This window comes from Apis laboriosa, unplaced genomic scaffold, assembly GCF_014066325.1.
Source record: "Apis laboriosa isolate Shangri-la unplaced genomic scaffold, ASM1406632v1 scaffold11_cov152, whole genome shotgun sequence".
NCBI classification, from domain to species: domain Eukaryota; kingdom Metazoa; phylum Arthropoda; class Insecta; order Hymenoptera; family Apidae; genus Apis; species Apis laboriosa.
In genome coordinates, this window is record NW_025221020.1 from 5,203,360 (window position 1) to 5,228,517 (window position 25,158).

The 25,158-nt window shown below is 40.7% G+C and overlaps 1 protein-coding gene and 9 non-coding genes across 10 annotated transcripts in view; 3 read left to right on the forward strand and 7 right to left on the reverse strand.

Moving 5' to 3' along the window:
- Positions 1–25,158, forward strand: part of LOC122718061 — a 117,852-nt gene that overhangs the window by 86,822 nt on the left and 5,872 nt on the right. The gene's annotated exons all lie outside the window — the stretch shown is intronic.
- On the forward strand, positions 9,249–9,320 carry Trnaq-uug. Its single transcript has one exon. It is a non-coding gene; the product is annotated as a tRNA-Gln (tRNA).
- Positions 16,112–16,208, forward strand: Trnay-gua. The gene is made up of 2 exons: positions 16,112–16,148; positions 16,173–16,208. It is a non-coding gene; the product is annotated as a tRNA-Tyr (tRNA).
- On the reverse strand, positions 16,772–16,843 carry Trnaq-cug. Its single transcript has one exon. It is a non-coding gene; the product is annotated as a tRNA-Gln (tRNA).
- On the reverse strand, positions 16,935–17,006 carry Trnaq-uug. Its single transcript has one exon. It is a non-coding gene; the product is annotated as a tRNA-Gln (tRNA).
- Trnaq-uug lies at positions 17,099–17,170 on the reverse strand. Its single transcript has one exon. It is a non-coding gene; the product is annotated as a tRNA-Gln (tRNA).
- Positions 17,571–17,642, reverse strand: Trnaq-cug. The gene has a single exon. It is a non-coding gene; the product is annotated as a tRNA-Gln (tRNA).
- Positions 17,725–17,796, reverse strand: Trnaq-uug. The gene has a single exon. It is a non-coding gene; the product is annotated as a tRNA-Gln (tRNA).
- Trnaq-uug lies at positions 17,891–17,962 on the reverse strand. Its single transcript has one exon. It is a non-coding gene; the product is annotated as a tRNA-Gln (tRNA).
- Trnaq-uug lies at positions 18,047–18,118 on the reverse strand. The gene has a single exon. It is a non-coding gene; the product is annotated as a tRNA-Gln (tRNA).

Here is a 25,158-nt window from a genome sequence, read left to right on the forward strand (position 1 = left end):
CCGTAATCAGATAATCTCGTTTATTTCTTCTTTCCTCTTTTTCTTTTTTCCCTTTCTCTTCGTTCTTGTATCCTCGTTCATTTTCTCGGGCCATTAGTGACGAAGGAAGACATCAGCTTCCACTCAGTGATTACCAGTGGGGTGGTAGATTTGCATAACACACGAGTCGCGCTCGTACGAAGGCATTTACATTTTATTCGAATCGCGGTAATCGATCGGTTCGAGGCTCGAGCCGGGAATGAAATGAACGCGGCCGGAGGGTGATCCGGGGTGAGCATCGCCCTGTCGGGTTGCTGGGTTTGGCTGGTTTAAATAAAAATAAAGTGGCCGTGGATGCGGCTCGGATCGACGCATTACCGATTGGGGAAAGGCTACGAGTTAGTTTTAACGAGCTCGCTTTCGAAACTTCTCTATTATCCAAAACTTCTCTCCTTTCCTCCTCCTCCTCCTCCTTCTTCGCCGTTTCCATCCCCGAGTCGGCCCTGTTTTTCTACCTGCTCGCGACTGTCCCCTTTTTTTCTTCCCTTCTCGGCAGCCTTTTGAGAAGGGAAGGGAGGATTAATTAGAAATCGAGAAATGTTTGGGACTCGATACTGCGACACCTTTCGATCGTACTTTGTTCGATTAGCGTGATTTTAGAAAATTTTTCGCGATAAATTTTAAAAGAGGAAGGAGCGTTTCTTCAGTTTAGGAAATTTCAGTAAAACGTTATTTTTTCTCGTTCGAAAAATACATTTATTGTTAGAATTAGAGTTAAAAAATTAATTAGACTTCTATTTTTGTATTTTTCACTCTCAAATCGTTCAATTTTATTTTTAGATTTTTTTTTTTTGATCGCTCAACGTACGAGATATTTAATTATTACAATGATAATAGAATTAATAATAATGATGATCTTTATCAGTAAGAAAAATCCTTATATCGAAGCCTTATATGACAATAAAATTTTCATTATGTCATTGAAAGATTGAGAAAATTTTCTTACATATTTATCTAAAAATAAAATAAAATCCAAGAGAGAGAGAAACCAACAACACGATTGATTTCAAGCTCAAGCTTTCCAAATCTCCGACTCCAAATCAAAAACTTCCCCTGTCGCGTAAAATTTTGAAAACGGTGTTTCGAGCTGGGTCCGTGCATTTTCCGGATAATAATTTCGTCCGTCCAGTTTCTCCCTTCTTCTATTACCGACCACAAATTACCGCGGCCACGGTAGTTTTGATATACGGCCCGTACTCCTCCGCGATCAACCGCGATTTATACGGTGCAACAATAACGTTTACCCTCGATACTCGGTCCCCCGTGTATTTCAACCGGACGACAGTTTTACCATCGCAGAGGCGCAACCAGTGTGCGTATCCACAATCGCGTTTTATACACTTTATCTGCATTAGCAGTCGTGCCACCGTTCTCCGTTCCCATATATGTATGTATATATATATATATGTAATACGCGACACTTATTTCGTTCCGTGGACACTGTTTACGAGGGTTTAGATTCAGATTTGCTCACGATACGGGTAAGGGCTCATTCGAAGGCTCGTTTATGAGATTATGAGAAACAAGCGTGTAGGAAAGCGTTTTTTTTTTTTTTTTTTTTTTCTCGAATAATTTACAATCTCGGGACGATGTTTATGCTTCTATAAAAAGGTGGAATAAGAAGGGATACGAGCGTTATCGTTCGCGGCCAGAGTTGGAGATTATTGTTACTCTCGTTTGTAATTTCGTGGAAATGAATCGTAAAGCAGATACGAATGTAATTCCGTATTATTTTGTTTTGGGAAGTATTTAAAAGGGATTCTATTTTTTCCCTCATTTTCTTTTATTTTATTATTTGGTAGGATTAGAATTTTCCGAATTTCTTGTTATATTATACATATATATATTACTACATCGAACTTTCTAAATATATTTTCATGTATCTTTTTTTAGAAAAATATACGTATTTCCATGTATGTATATCTTTTGAACCATAAAGCTTGCAGAAGAATTTATATAAAATTTCCAACGATTAAGCGTTACTATTCAAAAAAATTTCTCGATCAATCCAAATCATCCACAAACAACCCTTGACATCCCAATTATCTCGAAACGAATAAAAAGAAAAAAAACAATCCTCCACTTAACTCTGGTGTACCAGAATTCCTTGCTACATTATTATCACTTAAAACTAAGCGTTACCGCTCAAAAAAATTCCTCGATCGATCCAAATCACCCACAACCCTCGACAATTACCTCGAAAAAAAAAAAAGAAAAAAAAAGGAACAACTCTCCACTCAACACTCGGTGATAAGAATCGCGTCGCACAGTATCTCGAGTAACGCGATACGAAGCAGCAATTCGTAATTCGTAATTCCGCGGCATTTCGATAATAATCGTAATTGAAGCATTTAATGCCCGGTGGCGTCGATATTCCAATAATTCACCGGCTCCCTGTCACGGCGCCCAACGGGGTGAGGTGTAAGGATCCCCTCCCCCGGCACGATTCCCGTGGGATCCGGTCCTTCTCGGGTCCACGGCAATGCATCACTCTGTCCGCAGCCCCGTAACTCACCGCTCCGCTCGCACACGCGTGCACGGCTCGCCCACACTCGGACACGTGTAAACGTGTCCACGCGTGGTGGTCAATAAACGCGCACGCAGACAGAGGGAGGGCGTGTGTGCACACACGGGATGGCGGCATAGCGATGGAAAGACGGGGTCGAACAGATATATGGCCCGAACTGAACGACGTATCTAATCTAACCCTTCTGGACAAGATACTCCGTGATGCTCGACGGGGGTTGCCCGGCCATGCGTTAACCGTGACCCCTCCCTCCCCTCTCTGGCCCAAGCGTAATCTAAAATTACAAGAATCCAACCGGACGGGACTGGCGGCCGGTCACAGGGGCCATTTGTCAACCTGGCCGACAATTGCTATCGACACTTTTCGAAATACGGAACGCGTGTACGGACTTTGGTGAAGTTGGAACCGGGATGTGTTTTTGGGTGGGAAGATTTAGGTAATCTCTTTGTCGTATGTTTCAGTACGGTGAATATTAATTTTTTGCTTGCAAAGGATACGACGAGTACTTTTTTTTTCTTTTTGGAAGCTTTTCTATGGGTTATTTAGTACGGTTGAAGATAAAGATAAAAGAAATTAGGTGATGAAAGATGGCTAATTTTGATTCCAAAGATTTGTGTGTTGTGATGATCTAGTTTTTTTTTTTCTTCTTGTACGAAGTGTAGTTAAAGAGAAAATAGTGGAAGATTTATTTAGCCGTGTACAGAGGTAATTGAAATGTTAATTTGGATAGCGGATTAATTCCTTCCTCCTAAATTATAGATACAATCGATACTGGCACAAGTATTACGCCCGTGTAATTTATCGATTATCGTTACACATGTCATTTCGTATCGATCCTTGATAATCCCATACGAAATAACTCATCCGAAAATCCAATTGTCAATCAGAATTCCCATTTAACCCCATCCATCCGGTCTATTATCTCGTATATATATATATATATATATACCACTTAACTTACTCATTATTATTTTTCCATCTCTCCTTCCGTATATTCTCCTTCTCTAATTCCATTACTCCGTAACTTTCAAACATGAACGGATCCGCGACAAAACCACCTATCCCGCCGAAACGTCACGAGCCACACCGCCGCTCCATTCATCAACCGGCGTAAACTTCGATCGGCTTGGGGCGCAAAAAGCGTCGCCTCGCTCGCGAAAGCTCCAAGCCCCTCTGATTGTCTGCCTCCCTCTGGCCAACGTTACATTCAATCCGAGATATTCATCTCCATCGGATGGAGGCTCGATGAACTTTGATAAAATAAGTTGATCGAGCGGAAAGAGGCCGACTTTCTCTCCGCCCTTTGAACCTCCTTTCCCGCCTCCACCCCCTTGTCACCCTCTCCTTCTTTTCCGCAACGCCACGTAGCCCTCCACCCAGGACCATTAAGGCCTGACCGACGCAATCGCACCACGGGTGGCCACCACTTCGAGGAACACCCGCGAAGAAGGGCCGCGCACTCGTCGTCGCGAAATTAGGGACGCAGGCCCTGTTTGGCCTCCGTTTAGAACTCGTGCAAGGATCACCGGTTAATCGGTGTAACGTGGACGAGGCGTGACGATCGAGATGGCATCGAGCGATAGAGCCCGCATCGCGGCATCTGCTTCTCGTCAACGCGTTGCTGATTTCTAATGATCGATAAAATTACGTACCATCGCCTCGCAAGGGGGGAACACGCTCGCACCGGTTGCGAAACGCGTGAAAACGGAGAATGCTTCGTTCTCTCGCAGCGAGTGGAAGGTAAGACGGGGATCTCCTGCCGTTTCGATTCTATTTTTGTAGATGGAACGATTTTGGAAGGATTTGGGGAGGATTCGTGTAAATAGGGCCGTTTTAAATTTCCAGTCGATCTTATCGTTATTCATTTTTGAATGATGAAACCTTTTGTCAAAGTTATTGATACAAGTTAGTAACTTTGAATGTTCAGATAATTGTTTACAAAAAAAGGTACCAGCTTGTGATTTTGATGATTTTATTTAAATACGTCATTATCGCTCTGAATTGCGAGCGTTACGAAGATTTTACTTGGTTATTAATTATTATGCTTGAAACTTAAACTTAAAGATATATATCAATTGAATTATTTCTTTAAATGATAGAGTTTCGTAATTTATTAATACCTGTTCTCAAGCTCTCCTCGATTTTTACGATCCCAACGATTATTCTATTTAAAATTCATCGATTCACGTAGATAAATCTCTCAACGTGGATCCTCGCTCGCAACGAATCCACGACGTCCCTTATTCTCGCTTTAATCCATCATCGGTCGAAATCGAAGCGATGCTCGGGCTCGGGGCGATAACGGGCCGGCAACGAATCCATCCATCGAGGGCATCGCGGATAGTTCATTAAAATATCCATGAATACGTAATCGAAATACGACAAATCGATGGGAATCTCGATCGCGAGATGGAACAGGATCCGCGCGATTAACCACCACCACCAGAAAATGGTGGTTGCAGAAAATATTCCGCTCCGCTCCCGGTCACCTCGCCGTTAAAATCCTCCTCGTGATGATCGCTTATCAATTTATTTTCCACGCGTTTCCCATTCTCCTCCTCCGCCCCCTTCTCGAATCGTTTTCAATTTTCACCAAATTGCGAATTGATCTTAACGATCCCTCCGGATTAATAAACCTCGATAGGCCAATATGGCGGACGATTTTCCATGTCCGTTCGTTGAAACGAAATCGAGTGACGGGCTCGAGGATAGGGGACGCGTTAGTCACGGGCCATTTTGCCACCAGCCGTGACCTCTACAACCGTGTCCGCCTTTCTTTTCCACCGTTAATTCAATCGTGCTGCAAAAGAGAGTAAGAGAGAAAAGAGAGAGAGAAAGAGAGAGAGAGAGAGAGAGAAAGCGGAAGTCGAATCCCCCCACGTGTCTTTTTTTTCTTCTTTTCCTTCTTCTTTTTCTTTCTTTTTCGCTCTCCCTCTCTCTGTCACTCTCGAGCGTTTTAAAATCCGGCCCGGTTCGCGGCGGCTCGGTCACGTGCCGTCACAGGGGGTGCATCATAATGCGAGCTCGCGCACCGTGCCGTTTCTCCGCTTGCTCGGTGGTTCCGTGCATCGAGATGCATACGTAATTAACGGGAAGCATTAACGGGAATTAACAGGCGGGTTAACGGCGCGGAAAAGTAACGTGGGAGCTGGGACTGTATGTTGTCGCAGGCAACATTTTGTTCCTTTTTTTCCCTTGTTTGCTCGCCTTGATTGCGGACCATTTTTTCGGGATTCGCTTTTGCGATACACGGTTTTGTGAAGAAGATTGTATTATTGGTACGATGAGTTTCAGAATTCACGATTCAAAAATATAGAGCCTATTTTATCTTCTATTTTACGATGATTCATGACGCACATGATAGCGCGATGAACTTGTTCGAACGTTAATCGAAAAGTCATCCTTTTTTTTAATTTCGTTGCGTTATTTCGCCATTTCGCGATTTTCTCGTGTTTATCGATAACCGCCACCAAGTATCCAAGCTTCTATTTTTAATGGTCTATTGATAATGTATATTTATCGAGGATGGCACGACAAGTTTCTGTATTTCATAAGAAACTTAATTTAATCTTTGGAAATAGAAGCAAAATATAAAATAATTAACCGATAATAATTTTTATATGTCTTTCTTTTTTTATTTTGTGAAGGATGATAATTATTAATTATTAACTTGCATCGTTTTTTATCAATCGTTTACCGTCGTAATTTATTGAAAATAAGTCTTTGTAGGAAGATCGTTTCGACGCAATTTCCTAGACGTTTAATAAAAATTTACACGGGTTACACGGGTATCGGTCACGGAATAGGCAATACACACATACGTACGCACAAATCGCTAATGCAAACTGCCGTCAGGCTGAAATTACCCAGGTAGAAATGATCGATCCAATTAAGCACACGATGTAACGGAAACGTATAATCGTATCTGGAGACGGTTAAAGACGATCGTGCGTATAATTGGTAACATATAGGCTGGTTCCCTGGCACGGTTAATACCGTGCAATGATAAAATCTTTAATAAACTGCCCGTTACACGGCAATGAATCCTTCAGGTAAGTAGCAATCAATTTAAGTTAGTAATATACATCTAGTGAAATATCGATGATAAATTTGTTTCCCTCTTCTCTGGATGAATTTGTTCCTGAGAGAGAGAGAGAGAGATAGAAAAAATTGAATTGTATTAATACGATAGAGATTTAGAGAAGATAAGGAATTACAGTTACAAGGCAAACGAAGGTCCTAAGATTATCTAGAGATCTCAATTAAATGAAAACAGTTATACGACGAAACTATTAATTACATTTCTCTTTTTAAAAAGATAATTTAGAAACTATTAATTTAATAATTAAAATGTTCTTTAGATTCTTCCAAGCTTCGTTTCAGTTTTTCCAAAATTCTTCCAAAAGTTACAACAAAGTTCAATTATTCTTCTTCCACTTCCTCCTCATCCTTTCCTCGTCATTACTACTTCGCTCATCCTTGACCAAGATTGTTTTAAACCTCTCTCTCCACTCCACAACGATAAACCATTCTAAAAACGAAAACCTAAATCCTTTGAAGAAAAAAAAAAATTCGTTTTAATTACGATCGTTCGCCCCTGAAAAGAGAGGAACGCGTTAGTTATCGTTAGTTCAAAGGCGTGAAACCAAAGCTATCGGCATGAAATGATCAAAATAATCGAACGTAGAGCCGAAGGAAGCATGGAGGACATACCGTAAAGTGAATCTCATTAGCGATGCCTTGATGCATAGCACGCCTGTGCGGGGGAAGGGGAGGGGGAGGAAGAGGGGCATCGCTTTGATGTCGAACGAGCCGTCTCCCTCGAGGGACGTAGCACGCGGCGTTATTGTTATCGCGAGACGAGGCTGTTTCTAATTATCGAGAAGGAACCGGAAGTCGCAGCCTGCGACGTCGTCCTCCTCCTCCTCCTCCTCCTCCTCCGACGACGACGACGACGACACGCGCTCAACGTCCCTCTCGCGTCCATGGAAACAAAGGGAAAGGACGAGGGCGTCGATGAGGTGACACGACGAGGTCCCCCTTTTGACCGAGGAAAGACAAAGCAGCGGGGGGGTCGATGGCCCACCTGTTCCTTCTTTCGGCTCCCTTTGATGAATCGCGGTACACGCATTCCCGCCCCACCTTCCTTTTCATTAATCGTATCTACGGTGGCTTGGATGATCGGTGTTAAGCGCGTTACTCGAGGCATCCCTCGATCGAAGATGTTCGCTTGGCTTTCCATTGATATTCGATTGCGATGGACGACGAATTCGTTCATTCATTGTCGATTGTGATTCCATCGATTCCAGAGAATGAAGTTTTATGATTTTTATGAATTTCCAGAAATTGGAGTATGATGGATAAACGTTTTCGTGGATTATTCATTTATTTATTTTTTTGCAATCTCTTTTCCACGTTCTTTTGCGCGTCCAAATGACGTCACCGAATTTTCTCGTTGAAAGGTAACCGAATAATGATAACGAAAACATGGCCGGCCGATCTCTGTTTAATCGCTCGTTCCGGGGGATCACTCCCTCCTCCCCTTCGTTCGAACGAAGCGACGCGAGGAAAATAAATTCGTGAAGGCCCGCCACGAGCACATGTCACACTGATTGCACATCCGCTTCCGCCGTCGCCGCCGCCGTTGCCGTTGCCGCTAGGCACCGAAACTTGTGCCTCGCCATTATAAAACCGGCCCCACGAAAGAAACATAATATTTATTGCCGGCTTCCGTTCAATTAGGGGTTGACACGCCGTCGCGACTACGGCGAGAGGGTTCGCGACACCGAACCCCCCTTTCATCCCCTTCCTCCAACCCCTCCCAACCCCCCTACCCTGTATGACCCGCCTTTCTCCGCCGCTTGTCGATGCTTTCGAAATCTATGTTCGCTCTCACCCCGTCCCACGTGGCCGGGTGTTCTGAATTTATATATTGTTCACCCTCTTCCGATTTGGGACGACACTCGCGAAATGGCTCAAGAGGCTTTCTTTTCTCCCCCTCTTTCACCCTCGAACGGGGTGGGACCTCGAGTGTCGTCGACAATGGGGGGATGGGGTTTGTAAATTACCGATATTCTCCTCCTCCTTTTTTTTTCCATCGTGTCTTCTTCTTCTTTTTTTTTTTTTTTTCTTATTGGAACGAATTTTCGAATGATCGGAGATTCGATCGAAGCGTAATTCGGTGAATTGAAACGGTGTAAATGGCGGAGGAGATCGTGCGTGTCTTCGTATCGATTAGATAAATGGTTGCGGTAGATTGTGCGTCTCTGATGTGCTCTCGAGATGTTGCGTGAACGAGATTGTAAATAGATGCGTGAAGAAGAAACAAAATTAGAATACAGTAGTGGTTGAATAGTATGAATAACATAGTATATTTAATTTATATATAATTATATATAATTATATATAATAATTGGATATGATAATTGAATTAATTAAAAATATAAATAAGAATTAATATAAAGTATATATTTACGCGTATACTTCGTATATTTCGTATACTTATCTTAATACGTAATTCCGTTTACGTAAACTATTCAGAATTGAACGAACCTGATTTTCTAATTCGATGTTTAACGATAAACGATAACAATGTATCAACGAACAATAAACAACGTTATTATTGATTTAATTTTATCGATCAGCCGCAAATGTTTGTCAATGAAGCAAAACGTAGCAAGAAGGTCCCATGGTGTAATGGTTAGCACTCTGGACTTTGAATCCAGCGATCCGAGTTCAAATCTCGGTGGGACCTGACCACTTTTTTTTTCCACCAACTTTTCATCAACCCTTCTCCACATCGATCCTCCATCGTTCCACGACCCCATCCCAATTTTTTTGTTCGAAATTCTCATTAAAAAAAAATCCCATTTTCGATCGTGAATCACCCTATCTCCCGTATAACCGCACGAAACGGGTCGGATAACGATCTATCCGCGCGCAATATCGTAATGCGTTTTCGTTGTCCGATCATTTTTAACCGAAACACCGACCGATCTCGCGTCTTCACGTGCCACCGCGCGATCGACACGTGACAACTCTCTACACCCGCGAAATCCTCGTGTCCGCCGCTTAATCAGTAATTATATAACGCGTATCCGGCGACAATTCATTTATTATACATGTAATTCGATAATCGTGGCTCAGGTTATCGGCATCGCGGCTTCCACGAAAGCGGAGCTCCTTTTTCACGACTCCTCCCTCCTCCCCGCTCTTATCTCGAATCACCGCGTTCCGGTCTTACCCGGCGCGCGAATCAAAAATGCATCGATCCTCCAATTAACCAGGGCTGAATTAAGCCTCGCCGAGGCGAGCGTTGTAAGTAATTCGCCTCCGATGACAGATTACCGCGCGGTCGGCAACGACGTGGCATTAAAGATTGATTAAAATTGTACTAATTATAGGCACGAGCACGACCCCTCGATGACGATCTATCCCCAGCACGATGCACGATTATTATTCTCGCTTACCAGCCGCCCGTTATCTTCGGCGTGCCTTTGAACGGAGTGAAAATGTCGCGATAAATTGACGTGGAAAATTGTTCGCTTTTATGGGTGTTATTAGACCGGCGGGTATATATGGGGAGTTTTTAACGGGCAGGTATGATGAAAGTAATTGTGCCGTAAGGTGGAAATTTAAATTTAGAATTTAATAAAGTGGCAATTTTTTGCGGGAAAAGTTTTTACCCAAGCTTCCATTTATAGCGAGATCTAATTTTAAAAAATTCCTTTCTTCTTTTTTCTTTCTTTTTTTTTTTCAAAAATTTTTCGAGATAAACGAATTTAGAATCGCGCGAGAAATCACAGAATCATTCCGATTAATCTAAAATTCGACAATTGAAAGGTGCGAATGAACGATTCACGATTCCAATTACGTTTGCTGTTCACGCGACACACGTAACGACAATAATACTATTCGTAGGACAAACATTTCTAACGTGGTGCTCATCAATCATAATTACAAAACGCCAACACGAATAGTAAAATCACACAAATTGCAGCCCGTCGCTTTCGTCGTTCGCTCGCACGCGAACGCATTATTATCGACCGTTCTCGGTATCAACATTAATCAACCGGCCTGTCAATTCCATATTTTCGTTCAGGTTGTCTGTCGTGCATTGATTTCGTTTCCTTTTTAAATTCAATCGTGGAAAAATGAATTTCTCGGTGCGAAGGTGAAAAGACGCGAAAATCTTTCAGATCTGTGCAATGAAAGTGGGATATTTCTAGAGAAAAATAACATTATTAGACTATCTGGTGAATGTCAAGGAACTTAAGATGGTGTCTTTTGTACTTGTTACTCTCGAAATTGGTTACAGCGTTTTATGGCTTCTGTATCTCAAGCCACAAGGATAATATCCTAGATCTTTTATACAATGTTGTAATTTTTAAACTTGAAGACGATTGAGAATACATCTCTGATCTCTGTGCTTTCATCAATCAAAAAAAAACTTCGATATTCGCTATAAATTAATTTAAAAAATTTCCCTCTAGCAATTTCCAGATAATTTTTGAAACAATAGTCGTAGGGATTGCATCTACGCGCGAAAGACAGAAATATATAAATTTTTCTTTGACTTTTTTATACTGTTTTTCTGGAAGATGATGGTATAGATGGATCGGATTAAGAAGCGGTTGATTGTTAAAATTGAATGGAAACAGGCAGCTTATCGTTTAAACAACTAAGTTTCTTTAAGAACGTCTAAGAACGTTCGAAAATTTCCTCTAAAGAAATAATCAGACTTTAACGGCACTCCTTTATTTCACGTCACGTTCTTGTTTATTGCACTTTTATTCCTCTAGATCCGATTCTAGATCCGACTCTTAAAACTACACGATATATCTATCTTTGAATTGAATCTCCTTTTTAATCTAATCTCGAAACCATTTCTCTCACTATCTATAGATTAAACTTGAAATCCAAGAGAGAATTTCTCAACAAAATACCAAACAAACCAACGACAGATCAAGTGAATCTCAAAAATAAAATCCAATAAAACAGGAAGAAAATCCACAGGTGTCGTCCACGAATTCATCTATTTTTTTTTTTCAAAAAACAACCGAAACTCTCTCTCTCCCTCTCTCTATCTGCCATAATAATCTCAATCGGCGATCGGCAATCGAGAATAAACGATCACCGTTCGTTAATCCCGACGAAATGGCCGATTTCTCGAACCCCCTCTTCTCCCTTCCTCGGAAACGAAACTCCACGGATAAGGAAAACGATAGACCGCTATCGTTCTCGGATACGAGATCGTTGCCGGAAGTTCATCAAGATGTGACAACGCCACCGTGAAACTGTCGCGCGGTCGTAAAATACTTTCCCAATTTAAATTTCACCGGGATCCCTTGCAAGTTTCCGGTTAACGAGCGGAACCCCGTAACTCAGCCGGCCGATAAAATACCCGTGCACCCGTAATCGACGAGAGGGCCCATCACTTTCCTGACACTTCACCCGCCATCGAATTCCCATAGAACATACGTGAGGGGGATCGAGAAACCACTTGGCGCACCTTCCATCCATCGATGGAAAGATCGTGGAGACTTTTATTTCCGCTTAAGTGCTTTCTTGTTCTTCCAATGTATAAGGTTTTCTTATTTCGCGCAATGATCTTTCGCTGTGATGAAACGTTTCGAGAATTTTATCGAAAGGAAGATTGTGGAAACAAGTGAGGTTATTCGATATGGATAACAATGGATAACAGTGGATCTTTTTTAAATATCGATATATATTAATAACAAAGTTGAAAAAGAAATTCAAATTCAATGATATCTATTTCACTCACTTTGGAATCTAAAGAAAAATCGTGAATATAATTCTATTCTCCATAGAAATATAAAGATCCATCGAGTGTATGTATACAACTCTCGATCATAACTGTAAACGATCATCAAGCTCGCATTGCCGAATACGCGGCGTCATTTACAATAAAAGAGGGGCGACTATGAATTAAGAAGGATTTAATAAACTTTATCAGGGGCCGAGTCAACCGATCGACATTTTCGACCGATCGTCCTTTCCCCGAAGGCCGACGCTGGAAGCGTCCTCCCGGCTGTAAAATACCGTCTTATCCGCCTTGAGAGATAGCGGAACAAGGGTGGAGACGTTGGAGGCGCGACACGATTGGAACAAGGAACGTTTTATCGCGTTTAATTTCGAGCAGGGGGCGTTAAACTTTAACAGCCTCGCCAATAAATAATATTATGCACGCGAGCCTCCCGCTTCTTGTGTTTCTTCACCGGGGTAAGAGCCGATGGGCAATTAAATAAAATGCGATATCGTTCGAGTTATGACTGGAATCTTTTACGGGGTTTATGGGCGAACCCCGTATTCCTTAAACCGGAATATAAAGTAACTTGAACCGATGGCGACTTGTGCCACCATCTTTTTCCCGCTTCGTTTGAAAATCGTTTTAAGGGAGAGATTGTTTATGCATTGACGTTCGATTGAAAAATGAAAGATTCATCCTAATCGATGATACATCGATAAAAAGAAAGCTAAACTGTTTTATCATCCATAATCTTAATCCATAAATTAATATTCTCACAAACGATATAATACAACCGCTCTCGAATAAGAAAGAAGAAGAAGAAAATCGCAAATAAAAATTCAACAAATAAAATTTTCATCCCCGTAAGCGAGACAGACATCGACGTCTCGGTTTAAGGAAACTTTGCATATTTTTAATAGGCATCCCCGGTCCAATTTTCCCGTTTCACCGTAAAACGGCCGAGATTTACGGTCGTCGCGTCAATTATAATCCGTTTCGTTCGAGAGTCTAACCCTTCGGCACACCCTCCAACTTACGTCGTAAAAAAAAAAAAAAAAAAAAAGAGGAAAAAAACGATATTAAACTCCCTTCTCTCTCCCCCCTCCCCCTCTAGTTCTTCACGGCTCTTAGGGTGAGAAGATACGGGAGGAAAGCGTTTAAATAAGACGCGAAATTTTTTATAACGACGACGAAAAGAGAACGCGCGCGCGTTCGTAAAATGTATCCCAACCCGGAAACTACCACGGTATCGAATGATTACCAAGGAGGATGGCACAATGTCGCGATTTAACTGCCCCTTAAAAATTGTTTGTCTACCAGCCGGTTTAACAACGCGGAGATCTAACCCCGTATACGATCTCTCGTTTCGTCGCTTCCCTTCGGCGTTGTACGTTGTAAAGGTGGATTTTAATGTATGCACGGGGAAACTGGATGGCGGATGCTCTTGATGAGCGAACGTTCGAAATGTGTATGTTTAGGAGATGGATGAGGGGAAATGGGGAAGTTGAGTTGTAAATGGTGCCTTTGGGGATGAGGGGAAGTGGATGAAGATAAAGATGGTTTGCTTTTTAATAGCAATTGTTGATAGTTGGTGAAAAAGAGTATAAAAGAAAGAAAAAGGGTGAGGAATGGATTAATTAATTTTTGGAGAGGGTTAAAGGGTTAATGAGGAAAATGTTTCTAAAAATGTTCTTTCTTTTATATCTTTTATTAATCTAGTAAAAATATCTCGTTCAAATATAACTTTTGAACTACTAGTTCCTCTAAAATTTTCCAGAATTTCATTCCAGTTTTATTTCTATATCCCTATATCTATTTGTTGCATTTTATTCAACACAAAACTCCATCTGACATCTCGATTCAAAAACTGGGTTAAGAGACTCTCTTTTTTAACAACGTAGGATCGTCGACGACGAAGAATGTAGAGTTGGAAATATCTGCAAATGCTGTCTGCGAGATAAGAGATTTTATTAAAGAGACATCGCTTTCGTTCGTTCCTCGATTGCGTGTCGTAAATTCGATAAACCCCGGGTCTCCTTCGCTCTCGTCAAAGCGAATAAAAATTCGCATACGTCCGCATTTTGTTTCGTTCCGAAATTTCCTCGATTCTGGGTCAACGTGGACATTCCTGGCCGGGAATCTAGAACGAGAAATCAACGAATCGGACGAAGGGACGAACGTCCGATACTTCGTAACTGACCATGACCTGGAAGAATCTACTTGGTTTCCGCTTGGCAGGGAAATGGGATTGCGGGGAAATTGGAAGCTTTAAAAGAAAAGAGGAATTTAAGATTTCTCGTATTTCGAAAACGTTGTGCTGATTCCAACTCGTTTTTCTTCTGTCGTTAACCTAAAAATTATTTCTCTTATTTCATATATGGAACTTTTATTATATTCGTTGTTGGAAATTCATTGTATTTTATCATTCTTATCTATTAGTATCTTTGAGTATTTATATTTATAAATAGAGAGCGATTATTAATTTTTAAAATTCTTAAATTCCAATTTTATCAATGTTCTTTATATTTTATTAGTACTTCTGAATATCTAATCCCTGCAAAGCAATCGCCAATTTCCAAATTTCCACTTATTTTACTCATTTTCATCGTATTTCGTTAATATCCTCGAATACTCAAATGTAATTGCTAAATTTCCAAAAATTCCAAATATATCTCTCATTTTCCTAATCAACCACAATCCCACAAATTGGGAAACAAATCAAATAAATTATCCAGATAAATAGATATAAAGAAAATAGAATTTCACGCAAGAACGAATCTAAACTTCTTCCCGCTCCTTCTTTTCCTCCTCTCAAACTGCCGGCTAATTGAATCCCAGCCACTCCACTCGCGAAAAGAAAATACGTTCCGCGTCCGATCTCCTTTTTACACCGTGAGAACTGTCCGAGAGGGATCGGCAAATACAGGGCCCTCAAGGGGATCGCTCATTAAACATTCGTCTCTCGTTAAAGCAGAGCGCGATCTAGGCTCCTTAATTCGACGATGAGGAGTAATTAAGCGACGCGACGAACATCGTCGCGGGGGAGTGGGAGGACGTGGAACACCGTCTAAGGCACTTTGTTTCGCAGTAAACCGGGTTTAATGACTTCATGTAAAAATATCCCATCTACTTTACGATACAGCCACACCTCTCCTCCATTCCTTCCCGTCTTCATCGTGTTCAACCGTTCCTGTTCCGCACGATCCTTCAACGATCCTCCTCCAACCAGGATTTTCGGCCGGGGCCATAATTTTATAGTTTTATGTAAAACTGTATCGGGCTATGAAACACGCGGCCGTGGTACGATGCTTTGATGGTGATTGGCGTGGTGTATGAGAGGGATAGAGAGAAAATTGCTATAAAATTTTCACGACACTCAGTCTCGGCCGGGTTTGACACGCAATTCTTTTTCGTCCGCCGCCTCGAGACGTCGTAAATAAATGATAACTGGATCGCTAGCGATCGTCAAGTGGCTTTCGAGTTTTTCGTTTTCTTGACGAGAGAAAGTTTCGTTTCGGTGATATTTAGGATCTAGATTCGTTGGATAATAATATCGATTGATCGATTATACTTATGCGAATTTTGTTCGATTCAATTTTATTTTTAAATGATGAATGATATCATAATATTATTAATAGGAAGAAAATTTTTCTTGGTAATTGATCGTTTATTTTTAAATATTATCGTTAATACGTAGTGGATGAATGTTTTACTGAAAATTATTTGAGAAAGGAGACTGTAGTATATATGGAGTAAGTAAGAAGCGAACTCTCAAGCCTTCGATAGCTCAGTTGGTAGAGCGGTGGACTGTAGTTGGAAAGTTAAAAATATACGGACATCCATAGGTCGCTGGTTCGAATCCGGCTCGAAGGAATTTTTTTTATTTTCTAATTCATGGTTTTTAATTAATTGTATTTAAATATAGATATTTATTTTCGTCCTTCCATACATATTTTTTTTTTAATGATTTGAGTAATTTATTATTCGATATTATATATATAACAATTCATTTAAATATCGTATAATATAAGTAATAATTAAATATAAAATCAATAGAAACATTGTATATGTATCTCATAATATGGAATCTTCATTATATAAATAAAAATAATAAATAAATTAAACAATAAATGGATTAAACAAAAATCTCTTTTAATAAATTGAATTAAATCTAAAGAAATGTATGTACGATGATTATACAACTTGCACGACTATTTTAAACAAAATTATTTTTAGTACTACGTGTTTATTTATTTTCACATTCTCGTTGCAAAATATCAAAAACTCAGCGTTTTAAATAACTACGATACGATATCTCTATATCTTTTCATAAAATTTATTTAAAAATTATGAAAAATATATATAAATAATTGTTTAATAATTGAACAAAGATTTTTTAATAAATGTTGAAAAAAAAATCAAAATAAAAAGAAACAAGGTCCCACCGAGATTTGAACTCGGATCGCTGGATTCAGAGTCCAGAGTGCTAACCATTACACCATGGGACCACTCGATAGGGGTAGTTTTTCTCACCCCTATTCACGAGCTTGCAATCTCTTATACGATTATAATAGATCGTTACAAGAAAAAAAGTTTCTCAGGTTCCACCGAGATTTGAACTCGGATCGCTGGATTCAAAGTCCAGAGTGCTAACCATTACACCATGGAACCTTTTGCTCGTTGATCGATTATACCAATTCTTCTTTTCTGAGGATAAGACACGAATTAATAATATTTCGATACGATTTAAAAAAAAAATCACCAGGTTCCACCGAGATTTGAACTCGGATCGCTGGATTCAAAGTCCAGAGTGCTTACCATTACACCATGGAACCTTACGTTCGATCGATTTTTTTATTATACATCATATTTATTTTTTTACTATTATATATATATGTATTTTTATAAATTTTAAATTGATATTTCTTATTAATATATATTTTCAAATATTTAATTTTAAAATGTAAAATAACGATTCGCGTAGTTTTCTAATTTAATATTAAAATAATTACGAAGGTTCAAGATGCAAATATATTTTTTTTCATTTTTAAATAAATTATTGCATTATAAATAATTTTACAGTTGCTATAATAGTTGAATAAAGTTATAATTTAATAAGAGAAACAAAAGTTATAATTTTATTACAGAAATTGTTACACGAACAAAATATAACTAATCGTTGGACTTTAAAATTAATAGTTTATCGTTTAAAATTTTTTTTATAAAAAAAGTAGTAGGTTCCACCGAGACTTGAACTCGGATCGCTGGATTCAGAGTCCAGAGTGCTGACCATTACACCATGGAACCTCTTTGTCCGATAATTATAAACCGATCCTTATATTTGTTCAAACATTTCTCAAACTTTAAAATGAAAATTTATATAAAATATAGGTTCCACCGAGATTTGAACTCGGATCGCTGGATTCAAAGTCCAGAGTGCTAACCATTACACCATGGAACCGCTTATTAAATTAATTTTTAATACTTAACAACATTATACAAACGTTTGAACGTTTTTTATAAGAAAATATTGGAATATTTAATTGCAAAAACGTAGGTTCCACCGAGACTTGAACTCGGATCGCTGGATTCAAAGTCCAGAGTGCTTACCATTACACCATGGAACCAACTCGTTTCATTATTAATTATCTTCGTTATTTAAATCTCGAATAATTTATCCGAGTTTAAAATATTTTTCAAACCAAAAATGTAGGTTCCACCGAGACTTGAACTCGGATCGCTGGATTCAAAGTCCAGAGTGCTTACCATTACACCATGGAACCATTTGTTTCCAATATTTTTATCGATCCTATACAATTATCGAGTCCGGATTCGATAACACGTAGAAGACCGCGCCTTAATCTTGCGCTTTATTCTTGCGATTAAACAGAAATCCGCGCGAGAATTATCTCAATCCCTCCTTTTAATTCTCCTTTCACTTATCTATCCGTGCAAAATAATCTTCTACTTTTTTTTTTCCCAATCGTTATCAATATACGTTTCTCCAACATCACGACAGAATTATAAATAAAAATTATAAATAACCACCAAGTGTATCTTCTCCTACGTAAACTTGCATAAACAATTCTATCCTACAATAATGTATCCTAAACAATTTAAATAATCCAAATCCTCCTCCAAATCACCCTTTAAATCGCATATTCCTCAACTTCCACCCGTCTTCCATCCCTCTCTCCGCCAATCAATTCCGCAGTGACATTTAACAATCCCGAACACCGAACGAACGATCCAACAATTCTCCCTACTTTCCGAGTCGTTCGCCTCGGCCCGGAAACCACTCGAATTAATTTCCAGTCAGAGCATATTCTCTCTTCTCGCGTCCTCCTGGCTGACGTCCAATCAGGCCACGTTTGACCCTCGATCGGGTCCCTCGATTCCATTTCTCTGTTATACTTTCTCTCACAATGGCCCTCCTTACGGTTCGCTGATCCTTGACTGACAGCATCCCAGACCCACCGGGCTGCACGCTCGCTAGGTGCGGCCCTGTCAACCGGGGATGACAGGGCCGACAGTGCAAGTGTTATTGTTCGCTCGGATTTTCGGGCCACGGGGATGATTCAGCCACCGTGCACGCGGACACGCTCGATGCATTTAATTAATTTGGTAATTGGGGGCCGCGTTTAAGCACGCGGCACCTGGGACGCGGGAGGGTTGGCTGGGATGCTGTGGGATTGTTTCCAAGGTTTGTGAGAATTTTTACGTCGATTACATCGATCTGTTTTTGGATAGTAACGTTGGAGGATGGAGTCAAAGGAAGGAGAAGAAATTTCTTGAATATTCGAATATTCTATTAGTTTCGATAGTGATTTTGTAGCTTGGTAGTTTCTTCGATAAATATTTTAATATTATTAATTTTGGTAACATGATGATAACTCGATTAAACTTTCCAATCGAAATTGAGAAAATATAAGTTGAAATTCTACATGACGAAGTTACCCTCGATACTTTTCTTTAATTAATTACCTTCACTTTAATATCTTGAATTATTATGTACGAGTTTCGAAATATTTCCTTGAATCTTGTTCCATCAAATGGCCAATCAATAATCGATTAACCGATATCGAGAACCAATTCTCTCTTCGATAAATCGTCTGCGAACGAGCATAAAAGATACGATTCAAATAACGTGCCGTTACTTATATATACGGAAATTCTGCCATTTTGTTTGCACTGTTGCGCAAAGTTGTAAATCCTGTTTGTGCACGGATCGCATATATTTCTTAATACCACTTCCTCTTTCTGCCACGGTCGCGATTACACCTTTATGGTTTTACAACGGGGGGACGGATTCTTTTTATCTGCGGATTCGATTCGTCGGGGTGGATCCCAGTTTCGAGAACGACCTGTGTCTTTTCCCTTCGAAATTCGCTTTATCGTCCCCTCCCTCCCCCGTGTGTACACTTATTTCATGCTCGGTGGAACATCGAGACTCGGAAGGAGAGCAGCTTGCTTGCTTGCTCGATAAGAGGAATTCTTGTAAAATCCCCCTCCTGTGGCCGAAGTCTCCTTACGTAATTTAGAGCTGGCATTGCACCGCAAACGTGGGATCTTCCGCGATAATCCTTTTTCCTAAAAAGAAAAAACGTTTATCGTCCTAAATTTCGATACCTAACCGGGATATTTCGATAAGGAAAAGGCTTTTATTAGATTACTTACGTGACCAGCTGCGAAATATCAAGGGTTGACACGGTTGTATCAGATACGGTTTACTTCCTTTTTGTATTTACGTTCCTGGAAAAATGCAGAGGAATTAGAGGAGAAAGGAGAAAATTTATTGAAAATTATTGAAGGTAAATATTGGATAATAATCGTCAAAGATTTTATTACCAGCTTACAGAATCGATCAATGGCAGTTTTTGTTTCTTCCATTCATTAACATTTTCTTTTAATGTTAAATAAAAAATAAAATAATTAAAAACTATCATTAATCGATACCGTAAAATACAGAATCTTTCAGAATTTTGCACGTTTCTTCCCTCGATTTCGTTGCAAATCGTGGCATCACTGGGTCATCAGACTCCGCAATAGCGAGAGCGCGTTTAACGAAATGCAGGATCAGAGATGGAAACACTTCCCCTCCAGCTTCTTTTCTAATTAACGCTCGACAAGCGTCAAGCATTGACCTCTCCATCCCCAACGCGAGGAATAAAATATTGGACCACGCGTCGTCTCACGATGCAGGAAGTGGTCGGGTACCGTGGCTTATATCCCGGTTGCACAAAAAGCCGGTGCGCGACCGGTGCAGTTGCTCTCTTCCCCCATTCCATCCCCTGCCGTTTCCCTCCTCGAGCGAAATAGAGAGAGATGCCGCGTTTCTCTCCGCTAATGAATTCCTCTTTATGCCACCGAGTAATTGGTACCTCGCATTATTCTCAATCAGCGACAGTCCTGTCCTTCGCGGCAGTGGAGGGAAGGATCGCGAGCGTGGGGGTCGCTAAAGAATCGGTCTAACGCGAGTAGGAGAGAGACAGAGAGAAAGAGAGAGAGAGAGAGAGAGAGAGAGGGTGAATGGACCGAGACACCGAGAGAACGACAAAGGGAATGACGCGCGTCAAAAAATGGGGTGGAAGGAAGAGAGAAAGGAAACGCGGAGGAACGAGGAGAAAAAGGTTGAAAAAGGGATGAACGCGAGGGAAAAAATGGAAGGATGCGGAGGAGTCAAGGAAAGGAGAAACGATGTGATGAGAATTAAGAGTGAAGGAAGAGACGGAGGAATGAGAAGTTGAGGGTAAAAGTGAAGAGAGAAGAAGCGAGTGAGAAGTAGAAGTGCCGAGGTGAAGAAAGGATAGGAGAAACGATGTAATAGGAATCGAGAGAGAGAGAGAGAGAGAGAGAGAGATATGCAAGACTTAAAAGAAAAAAAAGAAAAAAAAGAGAGGAAGGAGCGAAAAGCCAAGAGAGAAGGATGGAAGAGAAGGAACGCGCAGGAAAACCGCAGTGAAAAGTGCATCAGAGGAGGAAGAGGTTCTCGCTGATTTACGAGCGGCAGTTGCTGGGAGGGCATTAATATTCGTGACGGAATATTAAACCGCGAGCGTCAATGGGCAAAGGTTCAAAGAGATTTTCCAGCTGCGCAGGGAAAAGGGAGTTGGAGAGAGGGGGAGAGAAGGGGGAGGGAGGAGGTAGATCGACGTTCCTGCAAGATTATGAGATTCTCGTTAAGTGTCACGTGTAAAGAGTTCTTTCATAGAAGACCCTCGACCCTCCGCTCCGCTATTCGTCGCTTCTTCCTTCTCGTCGTCACGACACGACGATGACAACATTTTCGCTCTCGTAAAATGTAAATTGTCGCGTTAAAACGACGCGTGGAAAGATTTATCGGATGTTGTTGGATTTTTTTTTTTTTTTTTTTTTTTTTCTTCTTTTTCCTTCCCTTCCCGAGGTGAGTTTGAAATTTCGTTCGAGGGGTTGAGGAGGGAGGTAGGGGGATGGGTATGCGACCGACGAGGGTGGGTTTTTGCGCGATCCGTTTTGTATTTTCCAGAGAGACATATCGGGGACATTTATCCCGTAATTCGGTCGCTTCGACAGAAGGGAAATTAATTCGAGCATTTTTTCGATCCCGCTCACCTCTTGATAACGTTTTTTATTACGTGTCACGCGATATTGCGCTTTTTATTATTGTTTCCTTTCGCGGGTTTGAACGGAGATGGGGAAATAATTTCGCTCGGTGAAAATCCAATTCGAACGGCGAGATGATTGCGTACGAAATTAAAAAAAAAAAAAAAAAAAAAGAATGGATTTATTATAGATCATTGCCAAAATATATTTATCCCCCTATAAAAAAATAAAAACCGAAAAAAGGAAACAAGAAATAGAGAAAACTCCGGCTACAATTATTTATTAACTAATCTATTCTATTGACACATTATCCCACAACAGAACCGTTTTAAAATAGAGAGACGAAACCTTTTACCTTTAAACATCAATTTGTAGACAAACACGGGTCCCAATGTAAAACCGCCCGAAGCGTTGCAGCGTCCCGATTCGAGCAAAGAATTAACGAGATAAAGCCGTCAGAGAGGGGTAGTTCCGGTAATAATGAGGAGCATTTTTATAACGAGGATCACCGTCGCGAAATCATCTCCCAGGAGAGAGAGGGGAGAACACGGAAGAAGAGGTTGCAGCAAGACAATTTCACTAACCAGCTTCATCCTCCGCCATTCTCCCCATCCATCCATCCATCCATCGTCGTCGTAGTCGTTGTCCTCGTCGTCGTCGTCGTCGTCGTCGTCGTCGCGGGGAGACTTAATTATCTAATTAATTAACCTCAATCAGAACGATGAGTAATTTCTCGGTTCGATGGCGCCTTTGCCGGCGTCGAGACTTTCTTGTCACGCCGACTGTGGCCCCGAATTACGGATGAGTTCACGGCAAATCGATTATGTCCCGATGCTATTGCCCGCCTCTATTTAGGCGCACCATCCGCAGGATCCACACGATCCTCCGGCGTTATCCTGTTTTCCCTGGCCGACCAATTTGCTCCTGCCCTGGCCCAACCTTCCCCCTAATCCCGCCCCTCTATCCGTGCGCCTTTATCTTCGCCTCTTACGCGCCGATCGCGCGATAACTCGCTCGTGAAACGACCAGACGACGCGAGTTTGTTTTACCGGGGTTTGTTCCCTCGGCTGGAAATTGCGTTTCGTGCACCCCGTGCCTCGTGTCCGCCAAAGGAAACCGGAACCACTCTCTTTCGGGGAACGAAGTTTCGGGGAAAATTTAAAACGCGCTCTTCCCTTTCCACGGATTCTTCTTTGCCGCACAGAGAAAAACGTATTTTAGACTTTAATCATAAACATCTTCGTTCCGTATATGCTCAAGAGAGAAATATTATCAATTAAATATCACCATTGCGTGCATTTGCAGATGCTATTTCATTAAGCAAAAGCTTCGAGCTTCGATAATAGGAGCAACTCGATCCACCCCTATTTTCTAAATCGTTCATCCCAATCCGCCACCCTCCTCGAAACAACACCGCCATCACCCCACCCAAGAACCTCGAATTCCAACTGGCAAACGGAGTTCTCAGTCACGATCCCGCGCCGACAAAAGCGACCCACCCCCTCCATGTATCTCCACCCCCCTTGGTATCAATGTAACTGACGTTTTTGACGCGTCAAGTGGATCCAGAGTTTCGCGCGTGTGCACACGACGCACGCTCGAGTCGCAAAACTCGCCGTGATCCATATCGGCTACTGTTTTACATAAACATCTCGAGTCGTCAGCGGCAGGGGCGGAAATGGCGCGTGAGGGTTCGAAACGGTGATTCCTCTAAGTGATCTCAAGTGTTTTCGCAGTTGACTCGCGGCGTGTTTGCGCGGGGCTTTTTAAGCCTGGTTTAACCCTGGCCCCGGGCCCCATTTTCAGAGCTAACTTGGACTATTTAGTTAGTCAACCCCGCGAGGCGCGATGGGAAACGACAAGTGGCGTCCTCCCTCTCTACCTCCGACGACGACGACGATTCACGCCGCCTTTCATGTGCTAATTCCTGTTTATTTAATCGAATGCTGACGCTGATCGGCAGGATCGCCCGGGGATTAATTTCTAATATGCTTTAACCGTGGCCCGGGCTAGATTGTTTGGACATACGCGTTTGTACAGAGGTTGGAGAGATTCGAGCTTCGTCCTCTCGTGAGGATGAACGTTTAAACGTTAATGGATCGTTAGATACGTTAAATTATATACCCTCGTGTACTTTGTATTCACAACGGAATACCATTATATTCAGAATAATGTAAATCGATACTTGGAACTTTCGCATGGAAAATGCGAGAAGACATTAAAAAATTTAAATTATGTAAATTTGTATTAAAATATAGTAGGTCATCGTATTCGTGCAAAGTCACAAATGAAACTTTTATTTTCATATATACGTGAAAGAAAAATAGACGTTAAAAGAAATTAAAAAATTTGTCATCAAAATTTATTCAAAACGTAGAGGAAATTGCGCCATTGAAGCTCCTTTTTGTTTCATCCCGATATCTCAATTGGTTGCTGAGATATAAGGATTCAAAGTTTCCATATTTAAGATGGTGTGAAGATTATGAATGGATCCGCTACCTAGTAAGTTGTACTTTTCCTGGAAATGCGTAATATATTTTTCTAGGAATCGCGAGTTTGCGCGAGGTCAGTTGGAGAAGAGTGTGCAAGTAAGCGACAAGGATAGTTAATAGTAAACGATTAAAAATTACGCTCTTCTTTGTACGACGATATCTCGAGAACCGGAAGTCGTGTCGAGGTAAATAAAAAAGCGTTTTAAAGAGCAAAGTTTCGTGCTTCTAGTGATCCCTTACTCGTTGACCGGAAGTTATTATTTTCGGAGTTATAGCGATTCAAAGTTTTTCTAATTTTAATAGATTTCATTACAGTTTAGAATATATTAAAAATTACCTGTTCTTTTTACATTCATATCTCGCGAACCGGAAATCGTATCGGAATAAATGAAAAAATGTTCTAAAGGGCAAGGTTTCGCGTTTCTAACACTCGTACATTCATTGACCGAGGATCGTTATTTTTAAAGTTATTTTTAAAGTAGCGAATATAATTTTTTCCAATTTTAATAGAGTTTTAAAATAATAATAACTGAAGATTTGATTTATCTCATTACATTATTTCGTATTTTAAAATATACGTATATACTTCACGCAATAAATACTTTCTCTTCATCTTATAATTTCTTATCTCTCAAATTGATACGGGCCATTGGTAATGATATCAAATAAGAGAACATTTAACATGCTCGAAATTTCATTCAAAACAAAAATATATATTTTTCTCTTATTCTCATTTTTTTCTCTTCTTA